This window comes from Oncorhynchus gorbuscha, unplaced genomic scaffold (genome assembly GCF_021184085.1).
Source record: "Oncorhynchus gorbuscha isolate QuinsamMale2020 ecotype Even-year unplaced genomic scaffold, OgorEven_v1.0 Un_scaffold_857, whole genome shotgun sequence".
Taxonomy (NCBI): domain Eukaryota; kingdom Metazoa; phylum Chordata; class Actinopteri; order Salmoniformes; family Salmonidae; genus Oncorhynchus; species Oncorhynchus gorbuscha.
In genome coordinates, this window is record NW_025745846.1 from 75,001 (window position 1) to 82,500 (window position 7,500).

The 7,500-nt window shown below is 42.0% G+C and overlaps 1 pseudogene; it reads right to left on the minus strand.

The window, feature by feature from the left end:
- The window catches only part of LOC124020569, a 56,406-nt pseudogene that overhangs the window by 21,084 nt on the left and 27,822 nt on the right, over positions 1 to 7,500 (minus strand).

Here is a 7,500-nt window from a genome sequence, read left to right on the forward strand (position 1 = left end):
CTACAGATGTTCTAATGTTCTAATGTCTATGGATGTTCTAATGTTCTAATGTTCTAATGTCTACGGATGTTCTAATGTTCTAATGTCTACAGAATTGGCAGAGGTGGGGGTGTTGCTATAACAAGACAGACCTCCTGAAATGTTCTTACCACCAAAATTGGGTTAGACATTTTAAAGTGGAGACATTTTTAAGCTAAGCAGTCGAGACATGTTAAAGCTAGCTAGTGGAGATGGTTTAAAGCTAATTACTGCAGACATGTTAAAGCTAGCTAGTGGAGACGGTTTAAAGCTAGCTAGTGGAGACGGTTTAAAGCTAGCTAGTGGAGACGGTTTAAAGCTAGCTAGTGGAGACATTTTAAAGCTAGCTTGTGGAGATGGTTTAGAGCTAGCTAGTAGAGACATTTTAAAGCTAGCTAGCTGAGACATTTTAAAGCTAGCTAGCTAGTTGAGACATTTTAAAGCTAGCTAGTGGAGACAATTTAAAGCTAGCTAGTTGAGACATTTTAAAGCTAGCTAGTGGAGACAATTTAAAGCTAGCTAGTGGAGACATTTTAAAGCTAGCTAGTGGAGACATTTTAAAGCTAGCTAGTGGAGACAATTTAAAGCTAGCTAGTGGAGACATTGTAAAGCTAGCTAGTGGAGACATTTTAAAGGTAGCTAGTGGAGACATTTTAAAGATAGCTAGTGGAGACATCTTAAAGCTAGCTAGTGGAGACATTTTAAAGCTAGCTAGTGGAGACGGTTTAAAGCTAGCTAGTGGAGACGGTTTAAAGCTAGCTAGTGGAGACGGTTTAAAGCTAGCTAGTGGAGACATTTTAAAGCTAGCTTGTGGAGATGGTTTAGAGCTAGCTAGTAGAGACATTTTAAAGCTAGCTAGCTGAGACATTTTAAAGCTAGCTAGCTAGTTGAGACATTTTAAAGCTAGCTAGTGGAGACAATTTAAAGCTAGCTAGTTGAGACATTTTAAAGCTAGCTAGTGGAGACAATTTAAAGCTAGCTAGTGGAGACATTTTAAAGCTAGCTAGTGGAGACAATTTAAAGCTAGCTAGTGGAGACATTGTAAAGCTAGCTAGTGGAGACATTTTAAAGGTAGCTAGTGGAGACATTTTAAAGATAGCTAGTGGAGACATCTTAAAGCTAGCTAGTGGAGACATTTTAAAGCTAGCTAGTGGAGACAATTTAAAGCTAGCTAGAGGAGACATTTTAAAGCTAGCTAGTGGAGACAATTTAAAGCTAGCTAGAGGAGACATTTTAAAGCTAGCTAGTGGAGACATTGTAAAGCTAGCTAGTGGAGCCATTTTAAAGCTAGCTAGTGGAGACATTTTAAAGCTAGCTAGTGGAGCCATTTTAAAGCTAGCTAGTGGAGACATGTTAAAGCTAGCTAGTGGAGACATTTTAAAGCTAGCTAGTGGAGACATTGTAAAGCTAGCTAGTTGAGACAATTTAACGCTAGTTAGTGGAGACATTGTAAAGCTAGCTAGTGGAGACATTTTAAAGCTAGCTAGTGGAGACATTGTAAAGCTAGCTAGTGGAGCCATTTTAAAGCTAGCTAGTGGAGACATTGTAAAGCTAGCTAGTGGAGCCATTGTAAAGCTAGCTAGTGGAGACATTTTAAAGCTAGCTAGTGGAGACATTGTAAAGCTAGCTAGTGGAGCCATTTTAAAGCTAGCTAGTGGAGCCATCGTAAATCTAGCTAGTTGAGACATGTTAAAGCTAGCTAGTGGAGACATTGTAAAGCTAGCTAGTGGAGACATTTTAAAGCTAGCTAGTGGAGACATTTTAAAGCTAGCTAGTGGAGACATTGTAAAGCTAGCTAGTGGAGACATTGTAAAGCTAGCTAGTGGAGACATTTTAAAGCTAGCTAGTGGAGACATTGTAAAGCTAGCTAGTGGAGACATTTTAAAGCTAGCTAGTGGAGACATTTTAAAGCTAGCTAGTGGAGACATTGTAAAGCTAGCTAGTGGAGACATTGTAAAGCTAGCTAGTGGAGACATTTTAAAGCTAGCTAGTGGAGACATTTTAAAGCTAGCTAGTGGAGACATTGTAAAGCTAGCTAGTGGAGACATTTTAAAGCTAGCTAGTGGAGACATTTTAAAGCTAGCTAGTGGAGACAATTTAAAGCTAGCTAGTGGAGACATTTTAAAGCTAGCTAGTGGAGACATTTTAAAGCTAGCTAGTGGAGACATTTTAAAGATAGCTAGTGGAGACATCTTAAAGCTAGCTAGTGGAGACATTTTAAAGCTAGCTAGTGGAGACAATTTAAAGCTAGCTAGAGGAGACATTTTAAAGCTAGCTAGTGGAGACAATTTAAAGCTAGCTAGAGGAGACATTTTAAAGCTAGCTAGTGGAGACATTGTAAAGCTAGCTAGTGGAGCCATTTTAAAGCTAGCTAGTGGAGACATGTTAAAGCTAGCTAGTGGAGACATTGTAAAGCTAGCTAGTGGAGACATATCCACTAGCTAGCTTCAGGTTACCTTCAATAGCTAGTGGAGACAATTTAAAGCTAGCTAGTGGAGACATTTTAAAGATAGCTAGTGGAGAAATTTTAAAGCTAGCTAGTGGAGACATTTTAAAGCTAGCTAGTGGAGACATTTTAAAGTGAGCTGGTGGAGACATTTTAAAGCTAGCTAGTGGAGACATTTTAAAGCTAGCTAGTGGAGACATTTTAAAGTGAGCTAGTGGAGACATTTAAAGCTAGCTAGAGGAGACATTTTAAAGCTAGCTAGAGGAGACATTTTAAAGCTAGCTAGTGGAGCCATTTTAAAGCTAGCTAGTGGAGACATGTTAAAGCTAGCTAGTGGAGACATTTTAAAGCTAGCTAGTGGAGACATTGTAAAGCTAGCTAGTTGAGACAATTTAACGCTAGTTAGTGGAGACATTGTAAAGCTAGCTAGTGGAGACATTTTAAAGCTAGCTAGTGGAGACATTGTAAAGCTAGCTAGTGGAGCCATTTTAAAGCTAGCTAGTGGAGACATTGTAAAGCTAGCTAGTGGAGCCATTGTAAAGCTAGCTAGTGGAGACATTTTAAAGCTAGCTAGTGGAGACATTGTAAAGCTAGCTAGTGGAGCCATTTTAAAGCTAGCTAGTGGAGCCATTGTAAATCTAGCTAGTTGAGACATGTTAAAGCTAGCTAGTGGAGACATTGTAAAGCTAGCTAGTGGAGACATTTTAAAGCTAGCTAGTGGAGACATTTTAAAGCTAGCTAGTGGAGACATTGTAAAGCTAGCTAGTGGAGACATTTTAAAGCTAGCTAGTGGAGACATTTTAAAGCTAGCTAGTGGAGACAATTTAAAGCTAGCTAGTGGAGACATTTTAAAGCTAGCTAGTGGAGACATTTTAAAGCTAGCTAGTGGAGACATTTTAAAGCTAGCTAGTGGAGACATTGTAAATCTAGCTAGTGGAGACATTTTAAAGCTAGCTAGTGGAGACATTTTAAAGCTAGCTAGTGGAGACATTGTAAAGCTAGCTAGTGGAGACATTTTAAAGCTAGCTAGTGGAGACATTTTAAAGCTAGCTAGTGGAGACATTTTAAAGCTAGCTAGTGGAGACAATTTAAAGCTAGCTAGTGGAGACATTTTAAAGCTAGCTAGTGGAGACATTTTAAAGCTAGCTAGTGGATACATTGTAAAGCTAGCTAGTGGAGCCATTTTAAAGCTAGCTAGTGGAGACATTGTAAAGCTAGCTAGTGGAGACATTTTAAAGCTAGCTAGTGGAGACATTGTAAAGCTAGCTAGTGGAGACATTTTAAAGCTAGCTAGTGGAGACATTGTAAAGCTAGCTAGTGGAGACATTGTAAAGCTAGCTAGTGGAGACATTGTAAAGCTAGCTAGTGGAGACATTTTAAAGCTAGCTAGTGGAGACATTGTAAAGCTAGCTAGTGGAGACATTGTAAAGCTAGCTAGTGGAGACATTTTAAAGCTAGCTAGTGGAGACATTGTAAAGCTAGCTAGTGGAGACATTTTAAAGCTAGCTAGTGGAGACATTTTAAAGCTAGCTAGTGGAGACATTGTAAAGCTAGCTAGTGGAGACATTGTAAAGCTAGCTAGTGGAGACATTTTAAAGCTAGCTAGTGGAGACATTTTAAAGCTAGCTAGTGGAGACATTGTAAAGCTAGCTAGTGGAGACATTTTAAAGCTAGCTAGTGGAGACATTTTAAAGCTAGCTAGTGGAGACAATTTAAAGCTAGCTAGTGGAGACATTTTAAAGCTAGCTAGTGGAGACATTTTAAAGCTAGCTAGTGGATACATTGTAAAGCTAGCTAGTGGAGACATTGTAAATCTAGCTAGTGGAGACATTGTAAAGCTAGCTAGTGGAGACATTTTAAAGCTAGCTAGTGGAGACATTTTAAAGCTAGCTAGTGGAGACATTTTAAAGCTAGCTAGTGGAGACATTGTAAAGCTAGCTAGTGGAGACATTTTAAAGCTAGCTAGTGGAGACATTTCACGCTGAGGAATGACTTTACAAATCTGCATCTGCTACACATGATCCTGGGCATGTGTGTGTACGTATGAGTGTGTATTTTATGTGAGTGTGTGTGTGTGTGTGTGTACGTATGAGTGTGTATTTTATGTGAGTGTGTGTGTACCTGTCCGTTGTATTCAGTAACCAGCTCCAGTTGATGAATGGTGATGAAGGAGATGAGATCATCTTTAGTCTGACAGGTTACCATCAATACCTGTACAGGAGTAGACTACACACACAGGTTACCATCAATACCTGTACAGGGGTAGACTACACACACAGGTTACCTTCAATACCTGTACAGGGGTAGACTACACACACAGGTTACCTTCAATACCTGTACAGGGGTAGACTACACACACAGGTTACCTTCAATACCTGTACAGGGGTAGACTACACACACAGGTTACCATCAATACCTGTACAGGGGTAGACTACACACACAGGTTACCATCAATACCTGTACAGGGGTAGACTACACACACAGGTTACCATCAATACCTGTACAGGGGTAGACTACACACACAGGTTACCATCAATACCTGTACAGGGGTAGACTACACACACAGGTTACCTTCAATACCTGTACAGGGGTAGACTACACACACAGGTTACCATCAATACCTGTACAGGGGTAGACTACACACACAGGTTACCTTCAATACCTGTACAGGGGTAGACTACACACACAGGTTACCATCAATACCTGTACAGGGGTAGACTACACACACAGGTTACCATCAATACCTGTACAGGGGTAGACTACACACACAGGTTACCTTCAATACCTGTACAGGGGTAGACTACACACACAGGGGTTACCTTCAATACCTGTACAGGGGTAGACTACACACACAGGTTACCTTCAATACCTGTACAGGGGTAGACTACACACACAGGGGTTACCTTCAATACCTGTACAGGGGTAGACTACACACACAGGTTACCATCAATACCTGTACAGGGGTAGACTACACACACAGGTTACCATCAATACCTGTACAGGGGTAGACTACACACACAGGTTACCTTCAATACCTGTACAGGGGTAGACTACACACACAGGTTACCATCAATACCTGTACAGGGGTAGACTACACACACAGGTTACCATCAATACCTGTACAGGGGTAGACTACACACACAGGTTACCATCAATACCTGTACAGGGGTAGACTACACACACACAGGTTACCATCAATACCTGTACAGGGGTAGACTACACACACAGGTTACCATCAATACCTGTACAGGGGTAGACTACACACACAGGTTACCATCAATACCTGTACAGGGGTAGACTACACACACAGGTTACCATCAATACCTGTACAGGGGTAGACTACACACACACAGGTTACCATCAATACCTGTACAGGGGTAGACTACACACACAGGTTACCATCAATACCTGTACAGGGGTAGACTACACACACAGGTTACCATCAATACCTGTACAGGGGTAGACTACACACACAGGGGTTACCTTCAATACCTGTACAGGGGTAGACTACACACACAGGTTACCTTCAATACCTGTACAGGGGTAGACTACACACACAGGTTACCTTCAATACCTGTACAGGGGTAGACTACACACACAGGTTACCATCAATACCTGTACAGGGGTAGACTACACACACAGGGGTTACCTTCAATACCTGTACAGGGGTAGACTACACACACAGGTTACCTTCAATACCTGTACAGGGGTAGACTACACACACAGGTTACCATCAATACCTGTACAGGGGTAGACTACACACACAGGTTACCTTCAATACCTGTACAGGGGTAGACTACACACACAGGTTACCATCAATACCTGTACAGGGGTAGACTACACACACAGGTTACCATCAATACCTGTACAGGGGTAGACTACACACACAGGTTACCATCAATACCTGTACAGGGGTAGACTACACACACAGGGGTTACCATCAATACCTGTACAGGGGTAGACTACAGGTTACACACACAGGGGTTACCTTCAATACCTGTACAGGGGTAGACTACACACACAGGTTACCATCAATACCTGTACAGGGGTAGACTACACACACAGGTTACCTTCAATACCTGTACAGGGGTAGACTACACACACAGGTTACCATCAATACCTGTACAGGGGTAGACTACACACACAGGTTACCTTCAATACCTGTACAGGGGTAGACTACACACACAGGTTACCATCAATACCTGTACAGGGGTAGACTACACACACAGGTTACCATCAATACCTGTACAGGGGTAGACTACACACACAGGTTACCATCAATACCTGTACAGGGGTAGACTACACACACAGGGGTTACCATCAATACCTGTACAGGGGTAGACTACACACACAGGGGTTACCTTCAATACCTGTACAGGGGTAGACTACACACACAGGTTACCATCAATACCTGTACAGGGGTAGACTACACACACAGGTTACCTTCAATACCTGTACAGGGGTAGACTACACACACAGGTTACCATCAATACCTGTACAGGGGTAGACTACACACACAGGTTACCTTCAATACCTGTACAGGGGTAGACTACACACACAGGTTACCTTCAATACCTGTACAGGGGTAGACTACACACACAGGTTACCATCAATACCTGTACAGGGGTAGACTACACACACAGGTTACCATCAATACCTGTACAGGGGTAGACTACACACACAGGTTACCATCAATACCTGTACAGGGGTAGACTACACACACAGGTTACCATCAATACCTGTACAGGGGTAGACTACACACACAGGTTACCATCAATACCTGTACAGGGGTAGACTACACACACAGGTTACCTTCAATACCTGTACAGGGGTAGACTACACACACAGGTTACCTTCAATACCTGTACAGGGGTAGACTACACACACAGGTTACCATCAATACCTGTACAGGGGTAGACTACACACACAGGTTACCATCAATACCTGTACAGGGGTAGACTACACACACAGTTACCATCAATACCTGTACAGGGGTAGACTACACACACAGGTTACCATCAATACCTGTACAGGGG